At 32.0% G+C, this 26447-nt stretch overlaps 1 protein-coding gene and 1 pseudogene across 2 annotated transcripts in view; one reads left to right on the forward strand and one right to left on the reverse strand.

The window, feature by feature from the left end:
* Positions 1 to 26447, forward strand: part of Tdg (Thymine DNA glycosylase) — an 889072-nt gene that overhangs the window by 262880 nt on the left and 599745 nt on the right. The window lies entirely within an intron of this gene.
* LOC149375794 (uncharacterized) lies at positions 563 to 10649 on the reverse strand (annotated as a pseudogene).

Below are 26447 nucleotides of genomic sequence, written 5' to 3' on the forward strand. Positions count from 1 at the left end.
TTATTATTGAACTAGATATTTTATTACAAATATTAATGAACTTCTTTCACTTACTCATTTGCAGGTATTCTATGTTAAATAAAGCCCATTTACATAACGTTATAAAAAATCCATATTTAAATCTATCAAGAAATTTGCACTAAAGGTGTGTATATATGTAAACTGTAGTACTTAATAAGCTTTCGAAATGAAATTTTTTCTATTTAGTCATATAAATACACCTTAATTCTTTCTGTTATAGGTATTTTAGAAATACCTTTAAGAATCGTTTTTTAATTTTTTCTGAACTGTTATAAAATTTATTTTTCCTCCAACTGTCATATGCTTAACTAATTTTAAACATATGCTCAACAACTATGTACACAGCTGCCGTTAACGGAATTATTAAAGTTAATTTATAATGTTCCATTTTTTCATTCGCCCATATATCTGACACATTAGTGGTTGAAAGATTTCAAGATAATGTATACGGATCTTAGACTACAGAATGCAGAGAAGCAAGCTCAACTACCAATAACAGCAGCGACATCAACAGTGATAGCAAAAAAAACGGAAACGCTTCTTACACTACCACGTCCACTGCAGGTACTAGTGGTAATTTTTTATCATCAGCAGAAACAGCAGCAGATCCATCACCAATAGCAACAGTGATAGCAGCAGCACCACCACCAATAGCAACAGCGGTAGCAGCAGTTCCACCACCGACATTGGAATTTTGACAGTGTACACATCGATTGCTTATCTTCCCAATGAATAAATTTCATACAAAAGTTGCTGGCTGTTATTGCATAACGGCATTAAAGAAATTAATGATTTTGCCATTTATAACGGAGGATTCGCGAGAGATGACGTCACTATCGCTCTAGAGAGGTGTGCAGATATCTTTTAGCCTGCTTCAAAAACAAACCAGCCGTAAAAAATAGCGTTATCTCGGGAACCATAGATTGTAAAGTAACATTTTTTTTTTAAATTTGGGTAACTCGTAGGAACAATGATATTTACCACAATTTCAACTTTCTAAAAACTAGTGCCGAGTATTAATTTAACTATTCGTATTTTTCAATGATTAAAGACATCGTTTCTCTCGCTTAAAACTGATCCATCTATTACAATTATTTAGAAAATTACGTTTTTTGTTTTATACAATACAATACATTATCATTACAATATGGAGCATGAAAATTTTAGTATAGTGTGAAATTAATTTTTATAGAATGTTACGTAGGGCGTAAAAAACATGTAGATACATACATTTGCAACTTTATTAATTAATGTATACATTTCTGTTGTTAGTCTTGAGAAAGTGTTTTTTTATAAATAATTTTTTATCAATTTTTTCCTCTTTCACAGTATCTACAGCTATTTCCAAATATTCTTCTATTTCTTTTTTTTCAGCTCTACTATTTGCAAGTATTTCATCAATAGTTTTATCGTAATGCATGAAATCATGTTTAACCTTTGCTGTAACTATGTCCTCGTTTGTGCATGATTCTCCATCACAGCCAAAACACAGTCAAGTGCATTTAAATCCATGTTTTTTACAGCTGCATACATTTGACCTGAACTTTAAAGCGCAGTGGCATGTTATTTTTTTCGAAATGCTTTTAGCAATCAGTTCAGAGCTTTAATAAACTGGCATTAAACCATTTGGTGTTTGCTTCATGCCCAAATGCAAAGCCGATTTTTCGTTTCCGTAGCTATTGCTGCAGTTAGAAATACACTCTATAACTGTGTTGTTTACCAGTACCCGCTGTAGGTGGCAGCGATTACAATACGGACGCAGATTTGCTCACAGATTTCTTGAAGTGCATGATTCACAGCTCATTTAGCTTCCCCTGGTCATCCTTATGTACAGTAAAGTATCCTTATATGCAATAGAGTTTTACAATTATTTGATTACTAACTGTAGCAACTGTCGATGAACTGGCCATAGGATCATAAAACACTTTAGTGGCATTTTTCAAATCTTCATTATTTTTAAGTACTGCAATTGGCTTGCTTTTTACGATATTTACGAAGTAGCACAGTGATAAATACACCACGGTACAAAACAAACATTATTTTTTAAATAATTGTAATAGTTAAATCAGTTTCTAGCGAAAAAACAATGTCTGCGTTCATTGAAAATTACTGAATGTAAAATAAATATCTTGCACTAATTATTAGAAAGTTAAAATTGTAGTTAATGTCATTATTTTTACGAGCTTTTCGAAATTAAAAAAAAAATGTCACTTTACAACCTATGGATCCCGAGATAATGTAATTTTTAATGGCTGGTTCGTTTTTGAAGTTGGCTGGAAGGTATCTGCACAGCTGTGTAGAGCGGTAGTGACGTCATCTCTTGCAAATCCTTCGTTATAAATGGCAAAATCATTAATATTTCGAATGCCGTTATGCAGTAACAGCCAGCAAGTTTTTTATAAAATTTATTTGTTGGGAAGACAAGCAATCGATGTGTACACTGTAAAAATTTTAGAAAAAAGCTTCATTCATAAATAAGATACAATCAAACAATAATAAAAATGTAAGTGAAGGTTTAAAATCGAAATAAAAAAATTAAATAAAAAAAAAAACTAAATAAATAAATGTAAAAAAATAACAAAAATAAAATGAAAAACAACATAAAAAAATAATTAAACAAAGAAATTGAGGAAAACGAATAAAATTAAAAAAGATATTCACAAATAAAATTAAATTAAAGAAAGAACTAAAAAGGAAATGAAACTAAAGAAAAGAAAATAATATTGAAAAAAAAAAAAAATTATTAAATGAAAAAAACATCATACATTTAAAGAAATTAAGGAAAAAAAGTAGTGAAATGGAAATTAAGAAGAAAAAAAAAATGAAATCAAAAAAGACATAAAAAAGTACAATGGAATAAAAGAAAATTAATAAAAAAAAACATTAACTGAAAAAATTACAAAAAAATGAAATAAAGGAAACTTTTTAAAAAATGAAAAAAATAAGAAGAAAAAAATCAGGGGGTTTTAATTGGTCATGGGAACCACGGTAAGAATAAAGTTTTTTAAACATGAGATTAGTGCTGAAAATTAATGAAACATGAGATGTATGTCACAAAATATGATAAAATGGAGAAACATAATTTTGTCAAGCATAAACACAGTTCTCAAAAAGTTTAACCATCGTGAGTACTGAACTAATTTTTTTTTTTTTTCTTTTGATTAGTTTTTCAAGTTTTTGTTTTACTAAACAACATGCATGCAGTTCTTATTTGTATAGAGCTTCATTTTAACCTTGGATCTCACAACATTCTTGTTATCTGAGAAATTGTGCTTCTTCATTTTATGATGTTCTTCGACACGCATCTAATGTTTAATTATTTTTTGGCACTTTTTTCATGTTTAAAGAATTCCGTTCTTACCATGGGTCTTATGACCTATCTAAATCTTCTGATTTGCTTCTTTCTACTTTTTAAAATTTTTTTTTATTTAATTTTTCTTAATCTTTTTTTTGATTTGTTATTTTTTTTTATTTTCCTGTTTTTTTAATGCTTTTTTATCAATCATTTCATGTTATTTTTTTTTATTTTTTTTTAATTACTTTTTTATCTTATATTCTTCTTTAATTTATCACCTTCTTTTTATTTTATTTCTTTTTTATCATTTTTTTTTTAATTTAATTTCCTTCATTTTTATTTTATTTTATTTTTTACTTTTTCTTTAATTTTAATTTTAAGTGTCTTTTCTAATTTCATTTTTTTTCTTTGATTTTATCGTTTAACTATTTTTCAAATCATTTTTCAGCTTATTTTTTTTGATCATTTCACATTTATTTATTTATTTCTTTTTTTTATTGAATTTTTATTTTTATTTTATACCTTTTTCTTTATTTTTATTTTTAATTGTTTGTCATTGCATTTTGTTTTGACTTTTTTCATTTAATGTCTGTATATATATTTTTCTAAATTAATTTTTTCTCACTTATTTTTTTTTTTTTTTGTAGCCAATTAATATAACTTTTGTTTTATTTCAAAAAATAAGATATTTTTATGGAAGTGAATTAGAAATAAAATATGAAATTAACTGTAAACATTTTTATTACTATAACATAAGAAAAAAAATGTGCATATGTATATACATATTTAATTTTATTCCAAATTATTAACTAAATATAAAAATAAATCACAGTCTACCATATAAACTATGGGTTGATGGTAACAAAAATAAGATACGTATGTTTTTTACTGTATTTTATTTATGTATTGAGAAAAAACGGCATCTCTCGTGGTCCCATACCTTGTTGTGTACTTTTCAGGATTATTATTCATAGTTTAGTTTAATTTTTGGAAGAGGAAATTGGTCAGTGGCTCGAAATTCTTATGAGCAAAGTTTATGTTAAAATCACTAACTTAAATAAGTGGAAGTTTATTAAGATCTTGGCCAAGCAATTATGCACCTCTTTTAGTATACTTCAGTATTATTCTGTGAATTGTATCAATTATATCTTCTCTCTTTCGATTAGGTAAAATGTATATGGCTACTATTACTATTTTTTAATTATTTTCCATTATAGATATGGCTAAACAAATGTTTGCAATATCTTTTGTTACAACATTCGAATCATGGGTATTTCGTACAGTCATATCCGTATTTGGAACAACGATATTCACTTATCACTAATATTATGCTATATTGCAACTCCAGCTGACCGTTCATGAACACGTTTAAAATGGATGACACAGTTAAATTGTGGTACATCGATTTGTTGATTATTTTTAATCCATGTTTCAGTCAACATTAAAACATTACATTTTCTAGTGACTGTATTATTCAAATCAAGTGAATGTTTCCTTAGACTTTGAATATTAAAGCTTAATATAGATATATTTCTTCTACCAGAAATGTTATTAGTTATCATTTGAGCATTAGTCTCTAGAGAGTTTAAAGAGAGCCTTTGAAATTCTTCTACTAAACTTTCAGTCAAAGCAGCTTATCGATGGTTATGATAAAATTTAAACTGAGTTGGATTGTAATCAGGTGTTACAATATACAATCCTTCAAGACTTGTTACACGAGAAAGTGCAACGTAAGCGAGTAATTGCGAATGCAATTTTTTATACCAATAAAAAAACTTCATTGAACGTTCCACCTTAAGGTTTGTGAACTGTCATAGCACAAGCTGCTTTCAAGGGGAAGTGTTTTCGTTTAACAGTAACTTGATTGTCTCTTGTTTAAACAAATTCGATATTCGTAGTTCAATTGGTACGGCAAATCTATTAATCCCATTTTTTATAGCAAATGAAGCAGCTTTTTTTCTGATTTTTTTCCAATTTTAATGTTACTAGGAAATTCTAGCCAAACTCGGAAAAAACATTGTCTTTATTAAAATCTAAATGTACCAACTTACTAATATTGCCGTGGGCTAAGCTATTAGATATATCAATGTTTGAAGTGATGAGATAATACTTATTTTTAACAAAAGTATTAACGTAAGGTAAACCACCTGTATCTGTTACTGACATTTTGTGTACTTTTCGTCTAAAAGTACTTTCCTGTTAAGCATCTTTTGATCTAACAATGACATTATCAGCTGTAGAAATTATTTTGTGTGGTAATTGTTGTAAAATTTTATTATTGTTACTATTAACATCTACATTTTAAAGATATAAATAACCTCTATCAAGGCACAATCTTTGAACTTCAGCTTTCGTGAAAAATCTCTATTCAAGAATATCAAGTTTCACATTTAATGATACTTCATCGTTGCTAATTTTTGTTAATATAGAAAAAAACGTTTTATTAGCCTGCCTCATTACTTAATTAAGATGGTAAAATTTCAATTTTTACCATAAATAAAGCCCAACCATACAATTTTTAATTGATTTGTAAGTAGGCGTTAATCTAACTGGTTGAAGTTGACGTAAATCGCCTATAAAAATAACGTCAATGTTATGACTTTTATAATTTTTAGTAATTTGTTTTAGACCCGTATCAACCTTAACCACGAGTAATGCACTGACCATGCTTGTCTTATCAATGATAAATACTTTAACGTATTCAAAAAGACATCTGTGTAGTTGTAAAAGTTCTGATTATAACGGTAATAGATTTAAAAGAGAAATTTTGAAAGCAGTGTGAATGGTTGTACCGTCAATTGCTACAGCAGCTTTACCAGTAGAAGCATAGATTATGTTAGTTTTGCAACAACTATCAATGTCAGTGAGCCTATTGTATAATTCTATAATTAATTTGAAAACAAATGTTTTACCACACCCAACAGAACCAGTCAAAAATATTTGAAAAGGTGACTCATGTTTATTCTGAAGATAATCAATAATGATATGTAAGAGTTCTTTTTACTCTTTGTTTGCAGATCTCATTAAATCGTAAAACTGTTCAGTATACATTGAATTTTTTCTTTTTTGCTATGACGCTAAGTTTATTTAAAGAGGCACCTTGCAAATCAGTGTTAACAGCACCTTCAGGATCGCAAAGCAATCTTTTATACGGGTTGGATTCAAAAATCATGTTAGCTTAATTTTGTAAATCTTTGTCTTGAACATCGTTTTCATCATTTTTTCTATGCAACTGCTTGCAAACTTCAAGAGTTTTCTTTATATCCATGTTAGATTCAAACTCTTTTCTGCGCTCCAAAATTTGATCATCATTGTCTTTATATATTTAAATGAACTTATTTTCAGCTAAAATATCATTCTCTTCGCTTTTAAAGGGAATGTGTAACAGTACTATTTCTCGTGCATGATCATTAAATTCAGACATATCGTAATAACGATACCTAATAACTCTAGGCTTTTGCCTTTAAATATATTCTCCTTTATTATTCAAATATTATTCAGCAACAAACTGTACCAACGTATCGTCTTCGAGACTGTCAGGTCTTTTTTCGTATTTATCAAACACATTTTCTCTCCACAATTGTCATCCATTTCATTAAGTTCTTTCATAGTTTTGCTTAGTCTTATCCGTTTTGTAGGGTGAAGAGTAGATATATAAACGGCTGCTAAAGATGATTTAGCTATTGGTTCGTGCAATAAGTACCAAGCAGCTTCGCAGTAGTGCTGACATTTTAACAGAACTAAGAATGTTAACACTCATTTTTCTTGTAATTTAAACTATATCAAGCTCGGAATTTTCAGCCATAATTCCAATAATTTGTCGTTGTAAATTAGTTATACCTCGATTGTGTTTGATAACGTACTCGACAACGTAACCAGCACAAAAATAATCATCTTGAATAGTTTGAAAATCCATATAAGATTTTAAATGGTGCAAAACAAATGGATTGAACGTTTTGTGCCATTTTTTCGACGCCGTTCAACGATAAAACAACTTTGGCTGAGTAATGGCAGCACGGATAATGTTGTAATAATATTCGTCAGACATGATACCATTGTGGCTATAAAAGTTATCAAAATCTTCGTCATCAAAATTTTATAAGTTTGTTTGAATCAGACTGTAATGTTTCTTATAATTATTAAAATTTTTTCAGAAAAATTGGAGTCAGTATCTTTCATTGGTATAAATGTCACAGTTTTTTTTGATGGCATGAAAGGTACTCCAAATTTACAATTTTCTTTTTTTTTTGGATCCATTTTTTCATAACAAGTGGAGGTGTGCTTATGCCCTTGAATATTAATATTTCCAGAGGCTTCAGATACTGCTACTGAAACTAATTCATCGATTATATTGATCACGTCATCGTCATTTTTTAATAAATTTTCAGGTGCATTATGTGACCACAAAAAAATACAAGCATGAGGACTACCTCGATGTTGAAATTCTTTTCTTTTAAAATAATCTAGCACCCAGTATTTTTCAAATGGTCTGTTTGTTTTTTTTGCAAAATGTTTATTAAAAAATTTACTTATTTATTAAAATAAATAAAACATGTAATAGCATCGTCATTGGTTAGTTTAGCTTTTCTGACATAATGTTGCTTTGCAAAAAATTAATCAGAAACGTCAGTTTCATTATGTTTCAATTTATATAATAATTTCAATAAACTTTACCATCCAACTTCATTTGCACTCATAGTCATAAAAGTTGTTGGTGCACCGAATCGTCTAATAATCGCAAAAAGATCTTTTTTTTAATCAGCTTAATACCAAGTAGAATTAGGTGTACATAGAAGAAAAGCAAAGTTACCTGCAATACAACTGTTTTTATAATTTTCCGATTGAATTTGCTCTTTTATAATATGAGTATTAGGCCAATTAATCTACGAAGGCTCAATGTTAAATTTGACATTAGTGTTAACAGAAAACAAAAAATACGTTGATATAGAAGAAAATGATTCAAGTAACATAGCATTTTGTTTTTTCGGTTATTCAGTGGCTGAGTGAACCTAAAAAATTCGTGAAAGTCCGAAAATCACTTTTTTCGCGTTTGAAAAAAAAGCTGACCACCAATGCCGAAAAGTTGAACAACAAAGTTGTAGATCTTAAAAAAACCTATCGATTGACGCGCGTTGAATATAATTTGAATGCGTAGTTGCTGAGAAAACTTGAAAAAACCATCAAAAATCATCTTTTTTTAATTTGTTAATAACTTTTTTTCTTTTAAAATTTTAAAGTTGGTATTTAGTCAAATTATAGGTTTTTGGTTCACAAACCTTCAGTTGTTTTTTTAGCCAAAAATTTTAAAAATTTTCCAAAATATCGCATTTTTTCGAAAAAAAATACCTTTCGTAAAAACTTCAATAGACGTCAGGAAATAATGCTGGAGCGATTTTTCAGGGCTTAATCTTTTGGTCTAGACTAATTTTATCATGCATTGTATGAAGTTAGTAAAATTTTTTAATTTTTGATGCCGAAATCGGACTCCGAAAAAAGTACTTTTTTTTTCTATCGGTTGTTTGCATGTTTTATACGTATTTTGATAATTGCACGTATATAACTAACTGCAATGCATTGTACTTATTTTTTAACAAATTTTGAAAAAAAAATTTTCATGATACGACCATGTGGAGCCAAGTTAGGTTTTTTTTTTTTTTAAATCCCTATGCGACGGTGAAAAGCGTAGAACTCTGAAACTTGCACACTTTACTAACAAATACCCATTTAGCATTAAAAAAATTATTCGCAATCGTTGACTTTAGCGGAACGATGGGTATGATAACGTTACAGTTGAGTGTTTTTGCGCGTCGCGCATCGACTGCCCGCTGGTATGAGGTGTGTCTGGCTGGTTGCTCTTACTCGGGCGCTCCGATATGGCTCCGAAATGGAGTCGGAGTAGTGAGAGAAAGATGTTCTCCCCTCATGCAGCTGCTCAACTGTAACGTTATCATACCCATTGTTCCGCTAAAGTCAACGATTGCGAATAATTTTTTTAATGCTAAATGGGTATTTGTTAGTAAAGTGTGCAAGTTTCAGAGTTCTACGCTTTTCACCGTCGCATAGGGATTTTTAAAAAAAAAAAACCTAACTTGGCTTCACATGGTCGTATCATGAAAATTTTTTTTTCAAAAATTGTTAAAAAATAAGTACAATGCATTGCAGTTAGTTATATACGTGCAATTATCAAAATACGTATAAAACATGCAAACAACCGATAGAAAAAAAAAGTACTTTTTTCGGAGTCCGATTTCGGCATCAAAAATTAAAAAATTTTACTAACTTCATACAATGCATGATAAAATTAGTCTAGACCAAAAGATTAAGCCCTGAAAAATCGCTCCAGCATTATTTCCTGACGTCTATTGAAGTTTTTACAAAAGGTATTTTTTTTCGAAAAAATGCGATATTTCGAAAAATTTTTAGCATTTTTCGCTAAAAAAACAACTGAAGATGTGTGAACCAAGAACTTATAATTTGACCAAATACTAACTTTAAAATCTCAAAAGCAAAAAGTTATTAACAAATTAAAAAAAGACGATTTTCGATGGTTTTTTCAAGTTTTCTCAGCAACTACGAATTCAAATTATATCCAACGCGCGTCAATCGATAGGTTTTTTAAGATCTACAACTTTGTTGTTTAACTTTTCGGCATTGGAGGTCAACTTTTTTTTCAAACGTGAAAAAAGTGATTTTCGGACTTTCACGAATTTTTTAGGTTAACTCAGCCACTGAATAACGGAAAAAACAAAACGCTATGTTTCTTGAATCATTTTCTTTTATATAAACGTATTTTTTGTTTTCTGTTAACACTAATGTCATCTTTTTCGTAGATTAATTGGCCTAATCATGGCCAATATGATTAAAAGCTACAGTCACAGCTTTTCAAACTCGCTGTCTCAAAATTTTAACAGCCAAATATAAAAGATATTGTGGATCGACACCCCGACGATTGGTTCGTCGAAGTTCCCTGGTAGCTTAAATATATTAACCAGTCCATAAAATTTTTTTTTTTACAAGACCATTAACGTATCTCAATTTATGTATTAACTTTTTTCTAATGTGTACGTAAAGAAAAATGGTAATCTTGAATATTTCTTGGAAGTTTATCGACTGTTGTTTTAATATCAATTAGAACATTAATAATATTTTTATAAATACTGGATTGGCCATAAACATATCTAAGTCTTCTTATTTGCATAAAAGGGATTCTTCGAGAAGTAAGTCACTGTTCAATAATATTTAACTCTGGTACATGTAATGGAATGACTGGATGTGAAAATCTGTTGTATGTGGATAATAATAGAATTTTTTGTTTGTCCAAAGATTTTTCACACGTAGATCAAATAGCCACTACAGAAATGCTGCTAACAAAATTTTATTAAATTATAAATAATTATTATATATGAAAATTTGTTTAAGAGTATAAATGAAAAAAAAAAGATTATTTATCCGTAAAATTGTTTTTAAAATATTTTCATGTGCTGCAGATGACAATCTCAAATCTTTCTTCCATCAAAGTCTATCGCAAACTGTGCAAAAATGACAAAAAGTATTATGTAGAAAATTTTTAAAAAAATTTTAATGTGCTTGTCTGTGTTGATCATAGTTCGTATATTTCACCACAACTTTATTATTATCTATTTCCAAGTCAACGTCAGTTTCCAAGACATTATCTGAAGGATCATGAATGTTTTTTAAATCAATTCTGTTTCGTAAAATAATGTTTGAAATTGAAATTAATAGTGTGAAATGCAAGTTTGTTCAATGTAAATGGATGAAATTCGAAGAATCGTTTACTTCAAAAGGAGCGAAGATTTTTCTTTCCATATTAATATTCAAATCAATAAAGTGATAATGTATTCATATATTTGTATTATATAATCTTTCAAATATAAATATTTAGTCCATGTCTCCGTATTTGTGGTCACTAGAGAGTATCTTATTTACATTTTCGGGATTTAAACATAAACATAAAAAAGATGATTGTTACAGTAGCCAACTTAGTTGTAAAGGTGTAACTGTAAGATTTGAAATTCTTAAAAAACATTAGAACAAACAATTTTCAGCTGGCTTAGATGAAATATCGCTGTTGTAATTTAAAATAAAATTTGATTCAGCACCTGTAGCACTATACTTATACAGTGTATTCTCAAATTTTGTTGGTACACAGACAGAGTCCTATATTGAGCATGGATCATCATGTAACGAGGCATTCGTGTGTAAATTTGTACATATATTTTGTCTTGGCTCCTGATTGTTTGTTTTTTTTTTCTCTAAAAAAAAGGAAAGAAAAAAAAATAATTAAAAACTAATAGTATGATTTCCATTTAATAATAAAAATTAAAACAAATTGAAATTTTATTATGTTGATAAATTAATTCTCAATTTGTAGCAAACACTAAAGATTTCTTTGTTGTAAACTTCAAGTTAATATAACAGTAATTTAAGTTAATATAAAAGTATAACATGTAATACTTTAAAAAATCATAATTCTGTGAAGATAATGCATCGTTAAATTCAGACATTTGTTTTTGTAATTTAAGTTTTTTTCTATATCTTTAACAATATCAAGCATTCACAATTATACTAAGAAAAGTAAAAAGTACGTTGTTAAAATGTACTTTAAAAGTATTTGTACAAAACTAAAACTTACTGGTCAGATTTCTCATCAGATTATCGTTTTCGTAAATTTAACAATCGTAATGTAGGCGTACGTAATTGTTATATCAGTTTTTCTGTACGTGTTTCCTCTAATTAATTTAAAAAAAGTTTTATACTTTGTTTTCCTGTAAAATATTAGCGTCTTGTTTTATCCTCATTATCATAAGATTTCGGTAACTTTACTTGAAACATACGTTGTTCTCTCAATTCCCTTACTGTTTTTGTTGAATTACATGATTGTAAAATATTGTTGTTACATTTTACTGCTATTTGATGCATATTTTGCTGTTGATTTTGTTGCCGATTTTCATTTTCTGGAAATGTTCCTGTATGTTTTTAGTTTAGCCTCAACAATTTATACGGAAAGTCAGAACTTGATTTGTTTTAAATTGATGTTTTAAAATCAAAAAATGGACTCGTGTCTCCTCTTATCTTAGGTTTACTTTGAGAAACACTAAAATTTTTGTTTGAGGTGTCAAAATATGGACTAGTTTGTGATTTGGCATACTTATGTTCTTCAAGAGGATTAAAACTTTGTTTTACATTATGAGGAGATTTAGTCAATTTGTTTTTCGTCAATTACTTTGACTTTTTCGATTTTAACTTTGAAGGACTTGAACTCATTTTAACTGAATTTGAAGAACAATCAGATTCTTAAACTTTTAATGTAGTTATTGCTTACACGTGTAAACTAAACATTAAAACGCACTTTGCAGCTACAGAAAATCACAGAATATTAACAGTCAAGTCATTGACACGTTTCAACACAAGGAAAATTTACCTTAAAATAAAATACCCATGCTTCATACGTAGCACTTAAAGCGGCTTCTCCTTACAAAAACGACTGTCAGATAGTCCTCTATCAAACAGGAGAAATGTCTTTAGAAGCCTGTTGTGGCCGTAGTTCATAATTGATGACAGCTGGTGCCACCATAAGAGAGCCAAAAAAACTTTAAGCGGGCATTAAAAAAAGATTTGAAATACATTTCACACAGAATTTTATTTATATATATGTATGTATACATATATATATACTAGTGGGGCTGACGCTCCCTTAACAGATTGAGTAGACAAAATAACGACATTACTCCTGTATTTATCAATGCAGGCTGAAAATTAGTTTACAATAGCAGAATACGTGATTCACAAAGGAGTTGATAAAACATACGATAACATAAATATTGATTTTCCAATATAATTCTGAAATAATATTAGAAAGGGTCTTTCACCACACAAATTAGAATCTAAAATTAATGCCGTAGTAGTGTTAATAAGAACTTTAAGTATATCAGACGGTCTCTGTAGAGACACAAGATTAAAAATAACAAAGTTATTTGAGTATAATATAGAAGCAGAAATAATTATGGGAGAAAAAAAAAGCAAAGCTTACATTCCTAGAATAACATTGAATTCTGGCACCTTATTATCATTACCTTTTGTCTTCTATAGGAAACAGTTTCCCTTTGTATTAGCATGTTCTATATTTATCAACAAATCATAAAAACAGAGTTTTGATTCCTTAGGATTGTAAATTAAAAAACCTTTATTCTCTTATGGACAATTACACGTTGCTTTATTTAGATGTAAGAATCCAAAAAAAATTGTTATTCAAATTGAATCTAAGAATAAATCAGAAATTAAAAATATTGTTTAGCAAGAAATTTTTTAGTAATTCAAAAATATGTAACTTTGAAAATCGTCACATTTAGACAGACGTATATTGATTCATAAAAACCATGAAAAACAAGTTTGTAAGAAATGTGAAAAGGGTTTTAAAAGAACAGACAGGTTAAAACGACACATGAAATGTCACAACGTTAAGCTAACAGAATGAATTATTGTTTCAAAAGCAAAATTATATTTGTCTATTTAATCATACCTCCTTCTGAATTCTGTCTTTTTGTTTATAAAGTCCTTAAGTAATCAAGAATTTCATATTTGGGTGAATTAAACATGGACCAGAAAAAGATTTAAAATGTAAAAGTTTAATCAAGTAAATTAAAAAACCCTAAAAACGAGGTATGACTTGGATACTAAATTGCGTATATTTTTAACATTTATGATTGTAAAACATTTGATACGTAAGTATTTTATGGGGAGGATGTGAAGGGAGAGCGAGGGGGAGCTGTGGGGGAGCTAAGAGGTAGTGGGGGGAGCTCCCTTAAATATAATTTGATGAAAAATGAGGTTAAAACAAGCAAATAACTACGTCAATCAAGGGGGAGCTGAGGGGGAGCGAAGGAAAGTGGGGGGAGTGGGGGGGCTAAGACTCACTTTCGTCAATACAACTTTATGATGTAGATATATATATAATATATATATATATATATATATATATATATATATATATATATATATATATATATATATAAGAATACAAATAAATCATTTGCTTACCTAAATTGCTTCACAACACACGCGCACACACACACACACACACACACACACACACACACACACACACACACATATATATATATATATATATATATATATATATATATATTTATATGTTCATCCTTCAGAATGTATTGATTAATTCGATAAAAATAATTATACAATTATTTAAAATGTTTAAGCTATTTGCTTATCATATTTCAAATAAGTGGCCTTAAAACCCATTAAAACGATACATTACTTGTAATATACATATATAATGATGCTACAGAAATAGTTTATGAATTAAACTATTATTAGTATAGTTATTTAACATTGAAACATAATTTGCTTATCACATTCGAAATAAACACACTTAAAATCATTAAAATCATATTTTACTTGATATATATTTAAATACAATGATTCTTCGATATTTTTTAATTAATTTGTTAAATAAGTTATATGATGACTTATCATTTTAACACAATTTGTTTATTAAATTAAAAACAAACGGCCTTAAAAACCATTGAAACGATATGTAACTTCATATATTTATATATAATAATCTAACATAATTTATTTATGTTAAAGTGCACGACTATATCAATAGGCTGTAGGCATGCGCGTCTGCACAAGCGTACGTGTGTTTGTGTTAGAGGAGGGGCACATACAGCGCCAGTCAAGTGTGAGGCAGTTCTGATTTGACCATAGTCAAGTGCACACGTATAATATTTAGCTCTCCTTTGTATTCTATAAGTCTGTGCACATAGAAAGTCAGTTATAGTGAGTCATCAGTTGGTTTTTGTAAAGTCAGTTAAATAATTAATTTCGTAAAATAAATTAATAAAGTCGTGTCCTCATTTTCCTCACTAAAAATCCTTCAGGTTATGGGCCCAGCACGCTTCCACTGCGCTTTTTCTCTTTTGTGCGTTTTACTTTTTCGTGTCCTCGGGAGGGAACATGGTGAACAGGAAGCTAGCTCTGGTAGAGGAGAAGAGCGAGGAGATCGCGCTTTCAGTTGAGGAGGAGCTCACGGTGACCGAGACTGAGGATGAGGCCGCGGCGATGGTGTTGCTACCAGGATCTTCCGAGGCAACAAACACAGCTTGTTTTGAGGTACAAAATGTTGGTAAAAGAGAGCAATATAATTAAGTGTTTTGTATCGAATCTCGGAGACAGAGCTACGGCGAGAAACAGTCAAAAACAAGAAATGGTCAGCGAGTATCTAGAAGAACTTGGAAATAACAAGACTGTCTACTCGCACGTGATAACAAGTGCGCCACGGGTGCGTGCTCGGTTGTTTTCGAATGTGCGGGAAAAAGAAAGGGGGAGGTAACGAGCAGAGAGAAAGCGTTCGGTCTCTGTCTTACTAACAGGAGACTATATGCCCTGGCGCGCATTGAACAGCGATGCGTAATTTCTAACCAACAATTATTCTCTCTCTCGGTTTCCGGCGTAGTAACCGTGTGCACGCTTGGTCGGTGTTTTGTTTTGCCTCAAAGAAAAGCAGAAAGGCTGATACATCAAATCTCTGGGATCGGTAGAACAAAGTCAAATATTTCATATTAAATAAAAGTCAGAGATAGTTCGTTAAATATTTTCGAGATAAAAGGCAGCAAAAATATTTCAGATGAGTGGACATTCGATGCTCTATCTGGAGCTTGCCAAGGCATTTGTTTGCGCGTAGGGCAAAATGTGTGAGGATTGAAGGTTATTGTATCGGCGGACGAAGGCTGTATTCATGTAATACTATAAATGTCAAAGGTGTGTGGCAGATATTTTTGGAACTTTTTGCTGTGGCTTGCACAGTCATGTAGGGCCTGTGTTCGGTCACGCAGGACTGTGTAGGTGCCCAGCACACAATAGTGCTTTGTGTTCGAGCACGTTTGTGTGCACCGGGTCGAGTGACTAGCTATGACATGTGCTCAGTTGGTCTAGGTTAACTCTTTAAAGACTCCTAATATTTGTTATGTTTTAGAATTCCTGATTGAAAACGACATTTTGTACTTGCTGAACTTTCTCGACCTTAAGGGCGGAAAACTAACACTACCAGGAGTTCTTTTGAAGGAAGATTTCTAAAATAGAAATTCTGCTCAAAATGAACCCGGGTTACTTGTAAGGTTGGTCGATGTGAATAAGACAGTTGATGAGATTAAGTAAGTTTATAAAACGTCTGATACTAATGCTCTAAATGCCATCGGTAATGGCAGAAAACGTGACGAGAAATTTAATTAGACAGAATGGCAGGGATTAAGAATACGTCAGAAAAACGAGCAGAAACCGTTCTCCAACTAAGCACAAGTGAAACCCCGTGAATAAGTATAAAGAACACAGAAACGGTGCCAAATGAATATAAATAGTCAAAGGCAGTGCTTGAATGACAGTCGACGTCAGACGAAAATAAATTTTCAAAAATTATAGAAAACAGTCCAACGCAAAGACTGGAAAACCTGATGGCCAAATTCGACCGTATGTTAAAAGGATAGGAGGGAGATAATAGAAAGGCTGTAGAGGAGAGAAAGAAGACGGAAGAAGAAAGGCAGGAAGGAGAGCGGGCAAGGGAGAAATTTTATGCGGTCCTATTAAATTACGACCAAAGGCTGAATATGTGGAATGAGAGGCTCGTAAAACTCGAGACACTGGCCAACTCCAGTCCCCTCTCACACTCCACGTCAAGACCTTAAGGAAATCAGATTGATTAAGAAGGCCTGGCAGAAGCTGCTGGAGGCCGACCAATGAGGGTGGCATTGACAGCGTCATGACCCCAGGATCGCCTTCAGTACTTCAAACTGCGACGACTGGGACCATATGGCCGATAGATACCCGAAGGCTGGAACTGGGCTTAATAAGTGCTACACTTGTGGTACTTTTGTAAATGACATACCAGCCCACAAGAAGTACAGTCCAAGATGTGGTGAGAAAATGAAGTCAGATTCATGGGATTTTAAAAGGCAGGGGCGTGGAAGCCAAGGGCATTAAGGTGGCTGCAAACGTAGTTATAGCAGTGGCCGCCTAAGTTTCCGGAACTTAAGACATAAAAGGGACTCTAGCACTATTAGAGATTAAAAAGATATCAAAAGGCAGAGAGTGTCTGATCAAGGCCGAAATAAAAAAAAAGAAAAAAAAAAAAAACGCGTTGAGATCGAATAAAGGTGAGTCTCTGACATTGATCAAGCCCCTTAAAACTCGAAAAAAAATTATTAAAAAAAAAAAAAAAAAATAAACTTGTCAAAAGAAAAATTGAAATTTAAATGTACAAACTCAGACTCATCCGCAGATTTGAGAACGGAGGGAGTGGGAAGGATGGTACTTAGAAATGGTAAAAATGAGGTTGAGTTGAACGGAGTAGTTTGTGCTCGGGAATTTACTTTCCTTACGAAAATTTTCTGACATGGGTCTGTCCATCTATTTAGATGATTAAGAAATAAGCTTTTTCGACCCTGTTACAGACAACGTCTGGATATAAAGAATATACCAAAAATCGTACTGGATAGTCAAATTCATAAGGTCTCATAGTATAAGAAAGTTTGACAAAAGACAGATCAGAAGTAATAAAAGAATAAAAATACTAACGGTAGAGTCAGAAGCACAGACTGGTCCTGAAAAGTCAGTTTCGGAATACAGTATAACTGATAAGTTGGAAAGCTCGATTTGTATGACTAAAAAAGGTGACAGTTCTTTGATATGGTCTTGATGCAAGATAGGAAGTTTTACGATGTCGGAATTGTAGAAACTGAGTTAATAAACGAAGTGTAGAGTTCATTATCTGAAAAATATAAAATATTTAAAGACAATAATGGGGCTATGCTGTGGCATGTCAGGTTAGGACTAGAATATCTCAGGGAATTGAAGAAAGTATACCCGGATATTAAAAGTCTGAAGGAGGCTTTCTTTAGTGATACAATAAGGACGTGTGACGTGTGTCCGAGAACAAAGTCTCAAAAATTGCCTTTCCCCTCCGTGCGAGACAGAGCAGCCAGACCACTTCAGATCATCCATTCAGACACAATGGGGGTAATAAGTTCGTTATCTTTTCCAAAAAGTACAGATTTATATCTGTATTTATTGATGACTTCTCGTGATTTGCCATGGCGTAACCGATGAAAAACAAAAGTGATACGGGTAAATGCTTAGAAAACTTCGTCAAAGGCTGTAAAAATTTGTTAGGATATGGCACTAAAGTATGTTATCTAAGGTCACACGAGGATACAGAATTAACGGGAGGATCCACCCGAAAGGTGTTAGATAGTCTTGGACCGGAACTCCAGTTGAGCTGTCTAGATACCCCCGAGTTGAACGGCACGTCGGAAAGGCTGAATAAAACCATCCAAATTAAAGCCAGAGCTCTCATGTATGATTCGGGCTTCCCGAAAAATATGTGGCACTTGGCCTTGAACGCAGCAGTTTTGCGTACAATCGCACTCCACATCGTTCAAATAATATGGAAATCCCTTTGGCGAAGCTTGTGCCAAACAAAAGGATAGATATAAGTCAGATGAAAAGATTTGGTTGAGTCTTCTATATGAAAGCTCAGAGAAATACAGACACAAAACTCCAGGCCTAAGGAAAGAGAGCATTTATGGTGGGTTACACACCCACAGGGTACTGGCTGCTTTGCCCTGACGAGGAAGAATTCTACGAGAGTAGGGACGTCAGGTTTAATGAACGCTTTGTTTATGGAGAGATATATAGCAAAAGTTCGATTAAAAACTGGGAGAACGTAACAGTAAACATAAAACTAGATGAGTGGTTTTTGATCTTTGACAAAGAGAGGGAAGAGATGACAACATCGGAGGGAGAGCCTCCAGTCGTACGAAGAAAACTAGGAAGGCCGAAAAAGTCAACGGCGTTAGAAGCAAACATGGCAGATAGGAACCTAAAGTGTAAAAATCCAGTTATAGATGTTAGTTTTGCGGGTTTGGCTATTGCTGACGACCTCATAATAAATCTAATTTAAAAAAAAAATATGATACAGATATGGCAGATAAAGATACGTCTGCAGAAGATCTCACTCACTCCCTGCTTCTGGCTGAAATAAATAAAGACCCGTCTTCATACAAAGAGGCAATAAAGGCAGCAGATCAGGAAGTCTGGATTCGAGCGATACAAAATAAGCTTGATTCAATGGCAAAAAATGATGTACGGATTCTTACAGACAGACCTGTGGGTCTTATAAACGGCAGACACCCAAATATAATTGACTCCCGCCGGGTACTTAAGAAAAAGATTGACTCTCAAGGGCAGAAAAAATGCAAGGCATGGCTGGTAATTCGAGGATTCAAAGACAAAAATAAATACGATTTGACAGAAAGTTATGCTCTGGTGTTGAGACTGATCTTGATCAGAACGGTTCTAGCTCTGATAAATAAACTAAATCTAAATACATGTCAGCTAGACGTAAAAACAGCTTTTTTGAATGGTAATCTTGATGATGAAATATATATGGAGATACCGGAAGGTTTGAACTGCACCAACCAAGAAAGTCAGAATAAAGTCTGTAGGCTGCCAAGAGCCTTGTATGGACTGAAGGTCAGTCCTAAAAAATAGCATGAAAGATTTTCGGAAGCAGCTATTAAAATAGGTTTGAAGTCACATATTTTAGAACCATGCCTGTTTACTTGGCACGAGGCAGACAAAATTCTAATTTTATTTCTATATGTTAATGATATGATTATTGCAAGTAATGATCCAAATCGGTTAATGTCTGGTAAAGAAGGTCTTTTAAGCGAATTTGAGATAACGGATCTCGGTGAAGTAGAATTTTTTCTAGGTATCGAAGTCAGAAGAGACAGGGAGAGGCAGGTATTAACCTTGACTCAGACTGATTATATAGATAATATTTTGGCTAAATTTGGATTCAAAAATTCAAAACCTGTAAAAACTCCCATGGTCGCTGGACATGTGTTGAATCAACAAAGAAAACAAAAAGAAAAATCTGAAAGGCTGGATGATTTAAAGGAAACAAAATCGATAGAAAATGTTCTCTACCAACAGGCTGTGGGCTGTCTATTATACGTGTCTAACACTGTACATCCAGACAACAGCTATGTTGTAAATGTACTCAGTCAACATCAGATAAATCCCACTGATGAAGATTGGAACATGGTAAATAGAGTCTTCCGGTACTTGGCAGGCACTAAATCTTTTGGGCTAAAGTTCTTAGAAAGGCTGGACAACTTAGAAGCCTTTTTGGATGCCAGTTTTGGTGACTGCAAGGCTTTCTGACTACGAGTGGGTATGTCATCAAACTCTTTGGAGACTCTGTAGCCTGGAGAACTCACAAGCAGACCTACGTAGCATTGTCAACATATCTGGCCGAATACGTGGCACTAAGTGAAGCATGTAGAAAATTGATGGCAGTAGACAATTGTCTCAAAATCATCCTTAACAAAACCTTTTGTACAGCTAACCTATGGTGCGATAATAAGGCAGCAGAATTAAATTCAAAAATGAGTGGAAGTGGGAAATTGAGGCATATGACAGAAATTCATGAACATTATGTCAAAGAATGTGTGACTTATGGAAAAGTTAATGTAAGGTGGTTGAGTACCAAAGAACAGACGGCAGACATTTTTACAAAACCCTTGCCTATCGAGCTCCATGGAAAGTTCAAGAATCATATCTTTAATGAAGTCTGTAACTAAAGTAAATAATTAATATGATACACTCTGTTTCAGGCAAGAAGTAAGGTGCTCATTGGACGACCATAATCCCTGGCCTGTTTGACCCTTGTTACCAGTGCCATGGAAAATCGATATTTAAAATAATAATACTGTGTGGTTTAAATTTATATCTATCTTTTTGTATTTTTATAACTCTTTAGCCATCTCAAGTCGGGAGGGAGTGTTTAAGTGCACGACTATATCGATAGGCTGTAGGCATGCGCGTCTGCGCGAGCGTATGTGTGTTTGTGTTAGAGGAGGGGCACGTACAGCACCAGTCGAGTGTGAGGCAGTTCTGATTTGACCATAGTCAAGTGCACACGTATAACATTCAGCTCTCCTTTGTATTCTATAAGTCTGTGCATATAGAAAGTCAGTTATAGTCAGTCATCAGTTGGTTTTTGTAAAGTCAGTTAAATAAATAATTTCGTAAAATAAATTAATAAAGTCGTCTCCTCATTTTCCTCACCCAAAACCCTTCAATTAATTACAAATTTAATAAATTATTGTACTTATATAATTGTGTAACATTTCAACATAATTTGTTTGTCCAATTTGAAATAAGCGCCCTCAAATACTATTGATACGTTCTGCAACTCTATTGTATATGTTCATTTTAATAAATTATTTATTTATCAAATAATTTATTCATCTCAGTAGTTATTAGCATTTTTTTTTTGCAAAAAAAACTTAGATTTAAGCAAAATTGGTCAGTATATTATGCATCCAATGCATAAAATACAAATATGTAATGCGTAATAACGCGCCTTATTCGATTTTATCTGCATAACCATGTAAGTTCTCATAAAACTTTTTTTAAATTCATCATTTGGAAAATATATTTATTTTTTGTAAGGTCAATTAAACAATTTAATTATTTATATTTGGGTTTCCAGTAGCATGCTTAATAAGGACAATAAGAATTACAGTAAACGTATAACCTCGATGGCTCTGCGGTAATAACACTTGGCTATCAATCAAAAGGTCGTGTATTAACTCCCGGTCACTTTTTTTTTTTTTTTTTTTTATTTAGAAGGAAACAACTTTTAGTGAGGGACTTCCATTTTATAGAAATTTGTCGTTCTTAAGATTCTAGTTCCTCAAGCACGCCACATAAAGATCTTCGGTCCAAAGAAAAATTATCTCAGCTCCTGAGTTAGTTATAGCTTTTTTTTTTTTTTCAAGCGAGTAGAAAAATAGCATCTACAATATGCATCTACTTCCAACGTTGTACGACTAAAACCGTAAAAGTTATTCCATGTACCTGTAATGTTAAAACGTATCTGTTTTTCGAATACGATTTTAAAAGTTTAGTTTGCAAAAATTAATAAAATAAGAATCGTAGTTGATGAAGTAACCGTCTAAGAAGAGAATTGAATCTTTATCATAAGTGTAACACGTAAAGAAAAAGAAAAAATGACAGCAATTTCACGGAAACACCTGTGTTATAAACAAATAACTTTTCACAATAACTGTTAATTGTATCGATTTTAAGTTTTAAGCGTTGATTATTGCCATCAAAATACACAACTTTCTCTTGTCTTCAAAGTGTTTGATTACAGGGGTTATTTGTTACCAACAATTTCATAACATGCTAGTTTTATTGTTTTTTTTTATTTGCGGATGGAAGACAGTTCAAGATAATTGTACAGCTAATGTGAAAAAAAATTGAGTATGTGGTGAATATGCAAGGCTATTAAAAGCCGTGCATCTATCAGGTAGTAAAAAAAGCTACTATTTCTCTACATTCTAATGATGGTAAAGCACCTTTTTTTTTTTTTTCAAACCACCTTTTGCCTGGCGTAAATTACCACACATGTGAGAATAAAAAAATTTACATATTGAACTTCACCATTATTGATTAATCTAGGATTTAGGTGATATTTAGTACACAGAAATTGAAAATTTTCTGTATGAACACTTGAAAGACACTACTAAGATTTTGGCAATGAGGGAGTTAACATGAAAGTGGTTCGAAAGATTTAGCTTTCGAATAACTGATACGTAAAACTATCCATTGTTTGAATTTTCAATAACAGTAACTATTTGTAAACAATGTGTACTTTTTATAACGTTGGGCGCATGAAAAATTTTCATTACAACATTAAATGGGAAGGTTCCACTAGCTCTGATAAAGAGAAACTATGAATACTGTTCGTACTTTATTGTTTTTTCAGTTTTACCAATGTAGCACAAGTAGAAGAAGCAAGGTTGCTCGTCAAATGGAGGTGACACAGACAAAAGTAATTTTTCACCTACACATTAAAAATTTATGAATACTCATCAAACCGCTTCATGGATTTTGTCATTAGTATCCTTGGTTTCCATATTGCTAATAGATACTTTACACAGGAAGAATTTTCAGTGGTTTCATTTTAAGGAAACGTTGTTGGACATCAAATAATTAGGTCACCTTCAAAGAAAAGAATCTGTACGTAAGGAAGTAATGAAACTAAGTTTGTTAGTTCAGTTCTGGCCTGTTAAGTTTACGATTTTTCTTAAACATGTTAACCCTTTAACCATCTCGAGGGTAAACTCTCTTCTCTTGCATATGTTACATACGGGTCAAATCTTTGGAAAAAGAAGAAGCTGTTTTGTACCCTACAAAAAGCGAACTTATTAAAACAATGGTTCATTAAGAGCGCACCATTTAAGTCATCAAAGCAAGGCAACAATTTATATGACGCAGTATATAAATGCCTTAGACGTCAAAAGCAACAGCCTACGTGGATGAGTGGCCACGATGTAATCAAATAAGTGAAACATTATAAAAGAATATAGTAAAATTTCTTACTGTATATTCTCATGAACGTATATAAAATTGATTTCTGGACCTGATACGTACTGTTGGTTTTCATTCAAATCAACTTTTTATATCTTTGCCTTATTAACTCTTAGAAGAAATATATAAACTTATTAATTAATAATAAAATTTTTGCTGCACCAACTGTAAATTGTGTGCATTATACATATGGTCCGTTGTATTTTCTGCTTTCTATTCCAATTTTCAGTTATGATTTGGATTTTCAAAAATTATTCGATTATGTTCTCTAAAGTAAGCATTTTTTACTAGGCAAGTAAGAACCTTTGATGATTTGTATAAATATCTTTCATTTGTTTTTCCAAACAAAAAAATTTGATGAACTCCTAGTATGCTACAATAATGATTCAGTCCTTCAGTACTTTGGTTACTGTCTCTAAGGGACTATTTGCTGCACAGCTTGTCAAATAAGAGTGATCACTATCTTGACAGCATGCGGAGCAAAATATAATTTTTGAAAAAAAGAAAAAAAAAACAGACTTTTGTACAAAACAAAGTATACACTATCCACTTGACAACGTGAGCAGCTGATGCAGAGAGGAAGACAGAAATATTTTCACGCTTTTTTTCATTTTTCTACAAAAAATAAAAAAATTTCACGTACCCGGTATGAGCTCCACGTGGTCTTCTTTCCCACATTTAAGCCACAACCTGCCTATTCTACCTACTATACTTTATGCGTAACAAATGAGTATTAGTACGTTAAATGTCCAAGTAAGCATTCTTAATTTTTTTAATTCATAAAAAAAAACTAAAAACTACTGTTTCTTAATGCTTCGTAGTAGTTTTACATCTTAAACATTAAACTGTTATGTAAACAATAATGAATACAACTTTTAATAATCGTTTTCAAAAAATAAATACATTAAAAGCTTATTTTGAAATTTTCCAAATTTTTTCGATTACTTTTAGGTTTTAGTCTTAACAGTTAAATACACTGTTACATCTGAACTTCTAAGTAAAGAACAAAACTCGTAGGTTCATTCTACAATTAAAAAAAGTCTTGCTCGTCAGGAGCCAGCTGTCGGTCCAAGGACCTTACGTGCTCTCACAAACAGTATAGTTCTGTCTTAAATCATTGACTCAGCATTGTAGTGTTAGGTATTACCAAGTAGTACGCATAAGCTGATGTAAATGTGTAAAATGTTATCCGTTTTTTTACTTGGTATTTAATTTGTTTATAAAACTAAGACTTTTTTAATTAATTAAAATTTTTCATCTAAAAATATTTGAACTAAGAATATAAACTAAATCAAAAACAGAGTAAAGTCCTATCTTATGATTTAATAAATTTGGTAGAGCCGGAAGTTATCGATTATCATAAATATTTTAATGTATATTGTAAGTATTGACTTTTAAGTCCACTGTGCAAGGCTCTCAGGATTCGAGAAAAAACCAGGAAGGATAACAAGAAGGGAAAAGCACTTAACACTTTGTAGAGAAATCAGAATTTTTATTATTTATATTAAACTGTCGTTATACCATCTTTACAAGCTGTTGTTACAAATAAGTCTTTACTGGCTAGAGACTAGCGATCAACTGAACTAGCCTAATGCGCAGCATCGGGGCTCGCGTATGCATAGTACATATATACGTGTACAGCAGGCTCTATATATAAACTCTTATTCTAACCCTCCCCTTAGTTTAATGGAGCGCCTATCTCTGGACGGTTATAAGAAATAAGTAATATAAAAAGAATAAATAAAATGTATCAATGAGTCAGCCTTATTCTTGCAGTTCCTTGGATCTTTGGAGTCTGCTGACTCATGGTTGTTACCTAAAACAGAATTCAAACCATAAGGATTAGATTCTAATGATTAAACGAAATTAACTGTCGTGTAGTTCTAACAGTCATTTAGTAATTTTGCAGTCATTCTCTTATGCAATTCAATCGGCAAAGCATTAGTAAATATGTCGGCAATCTGTTCTTTAGAGGCAATGCACTTGATTTCTATGAACCCATATTTAGCACATTCTTTCACATAATAATCTCGCACAGATGACATGCGTCTGAGTTAAGTTCCTCCATAGAACTTGGCGCTGGCTTCGGCTGCTTTATTGTACCACACAGTCTTAGGATAGAAAGTGATATTTAGCACAGCTGTCAAAGTGTTTCTTAGAGCCATGAGTTCTTGACATGCCTCACTCATAGCTATATGTTCAGCTTGGCAGGTTGATAACGAGACGTAAGTTTGTTTATGCATTCTCCAAGATACAGAGTCGCCAAATAATTTTATGACATATTCACTCGTCGTATGCGAATCTTTGCAATCTGCAAAACTTGCGTCCGAATAAGCCGTCATGATTTCTGTGCTTCCTTTAAAAGTCAGTCCTTTCTTTCTAGTACCATTGAGGTAATGGAAAACTCTTTTGACCATTTGTCTGTCTTCTTCTGTGGGATTGATCTGATGTCTACTTAATACGTTCACTGCATAAGATATATCAGGTCGAACAGTGTTTGCTAAGTACAGCAAACTGCTGACTGCTTCCCGATATGGGAAATCTTCTGGCCTATTCACACTTTGCTCTTCTTCGTTTTCAGATTCTTCTCTGTCTCTTCGTTGCTGATTTATGACTTGTCTCGTCACCATGGCTGTTTTGCACTGTC

Source organism: Copidosoma floridanum, unplaced genomic scaffold (genome assembly GCF_036245765.1).
Source record: "Copidosoma floridanum isolate Cflo_tuat_1 unplaced genomic scaffold, Cflo_Japanese_pri ptg000004l, whole genome shotgun sequence".
In the NCBI taxonomy this organism is placed as follows: domain Eukaryota; kingdom Metazoa; phylum Arthropoda; class Insecta; order Hymenoptera; family Encyrtidae; genus Copidosoma; species Copidosoma floridanum.